The sequence below is a fragment of the Tupaia chinensis genome, unplaced genomic scaffold (genome assembly GCF_000334495.1).
Source record: "Tupaia chinensis unplaced genomic scaffold, TupChi_1.0 Scaffold000561_1, whole genome shotgun sequence".
NCBI classification, from domain to species: domain Eukaryota; kingdom Metazoa; phylum Chordata; class Mammalia; order Scandentia; family Tupaiidae; genus Tupaia; species Tupaia belangeri.
In genome coordinates, this window is record NW_006160074.1 from 4,019,729 (window position 1) to 4,022,158 (window position 2,430).

Below are 2,430 nucleotides of genomic sequence, written 5' to 3' on the forward strand. Positions count from 1 at the left end.
CTGGACCCAGAGGCTTGAAACATGCCAGGCATGTACATGCATGCCCAAAATCCCAAGAGGAGAACAGAGGGGAAGGGATTGCAGTATGGCCACCCAACATGAGTGATTTCTTTCTTTCTTTCTCTGTCTCTCCAGCAAGTGCACACACTCTTTAACAAAAATCTCTCAAAGGAAGGAAGAAAGAAAAACAGAAAAACAGACAGACAGACAGACAAATCTATGTGCCAGGAGGTTAAGGTGTTGAATCTCACATGACCACCTATGTGGTTCAAGTCCAAGATCAGCATGAAAAATATACCAGGTGTGCGTGGTGTCTGTCCAAAATTCCAAGAGGAGAACAGAGGGGAAGGGACTGCAACGTGGCCATACTCCCGAGGTGTGATGTTTTACTTTACCTTTCTCTGTCTCGCTCTCTCTCTGGTGAGTGTACACACCCTACAGCGGAGAGAGAGAGAGAAACAAATCTATATAAATAGGGTATCAATTATCCTATTCCTTAGCCACTCAAAGGCTTTTAATTTTAATTATATTTATTCATTCATTTGTTTTAATTTGACTAGAGAGAGACATAGAGAGAAAGTGAGAAAGCAAGCTACCAGGTCCAAGACTCGAACCATGGTCGGCCATGTGAGAGTATCCAGCACCTTAACCACCACGCCACCTAATGGTCCCCCTAAAGACTTTTTAAAGAAAAACTGAAACATATACAGAAAAGAATGATCAACTGTAATGAGATACATAAAAACTATTTTAAAAAAATAATTATTTTATTTAACTTTATTTATTATTATTATTTTCCAGTTTGATCAGATAGAGAGACAGGGAAAGTGAAAAAGCAAGCTACCAGTTCCAGGACTTGAACCGGGGCCTGCCATATAGGAGTCCAGCATCTTTAACCACCATGCCACCTGCCAGCCCCAAGAAACTATTTTCTTTCTTTTCTTTTTTCAGTTTCCACAGAGCACATGCGCTCACAAGAGAGACAGAGGGAGGAAGGCTGAAAGCGCTCCTCAACATAATGTGGTAAAACAGCAATCTCTTCTTCACCATCTCTTCATCCCATCAGGATCTGGGGCATGCACACACTTGGGGCTCAAACTGTGGACAGCCACGTACAATCTGGCTCTCTTAACTCCTAGACTACCATGCCAGCTCAAATGCATTTTTTTTTAAAAAAGCTATGTCTTGTGCGCAGCAGGTGGCATGGTGGTTAAAGGAAATTAATTCCCACATGGTCGACCATGGTTCAAGTCTTGGACTTGACAGCTTGTTTTCTCACTTTCTCTTTCTCTGTCTGGTCAAGTTAAAAAATAACAACACATGGAATTAAATAAATATATATATTTTAAAAGCGATGTCTTCCCAGTTTTGCTGTTCCTATATCCTGTTGCCTATTCTGTGAGAAAACAGAAAATGCTTTTGGAGGGGAGAGGAAGGTTTGATGAAAACTAATTGTTTGAGTTCTTACAGTTTCCTCCTCTTTTTTTTTTTTTTTCCGACTGCACTTTCCAGAAAGAAACAAGAGAAAGGGGAGGGAAAGGAAAAGAGACACCCACACACACACCAGAGAATGGCCATGCCAAAATCTCTACAGGATTTTGGGCACGCCTATGCACACACTCAGTATGCTTCTAAAGCTGTTGGGTCTGGGACTTGAACTCTGAAGTAAACCATATAAGACGTGGCTACCTTAGCTACTAGGCCATGTGGCTGGCCGTCCTTTCATTTACATGAGGAACCAAAGTGCACAAGCTCTATAAGGAAGCCTGAACTACATTTATGCTGTTTCCCTGGAGCTCCACAGATGTCTCTGTTAACATTATCTCCACTTTGTCTCTGTCATTATGCAGAGACCAACCAGAAATAAAAGCAGTTCCAAAGGGGTGTGAAAGGCTGAGAGCCTAGCCTGGTAGCAACACATGGCCGACCTCGGGTTCAGACATCCCTGGCTCAGCCTAAAAACTCACTGGGCATGTACTTTGCCATGGATCCCGATGGGCTAAGAGGGTTGGGGAAAGAGGATTCCAGCATGACCAGACCTGTTAAAGGTGCCCCTCTTCCTCTTTCTTTTCTCTCCTCCTTCCTTGCACTCACACATTACCAAGAATGGAATAAACTTTTTAAAAATCTTAAGGGCACTGGACTCCCACATGGCAGCCCATGGTTCAAATCCCAGAACTGGTGGTGGCTTGCTCTCTCTCTCTCTCTCTCTCTCGCACTCTGTCCCTCTCTGGTCAAATTAAAATAAATAAATAAATAAAGTTAAATTTTAAAATTTCGGGGGGGGGGCGATACTGGGAAAGGGTGGTGAGAGAAGGATAACGGGCTTTCTAGCTAAGAGTAACAAATGGGGACTGGCAGGTGGCGTGGTAGTTGGGGAGCTGAACTCCCACATGGCTGACTACAGTTTGAGTTCTGGACCTGGTGGAA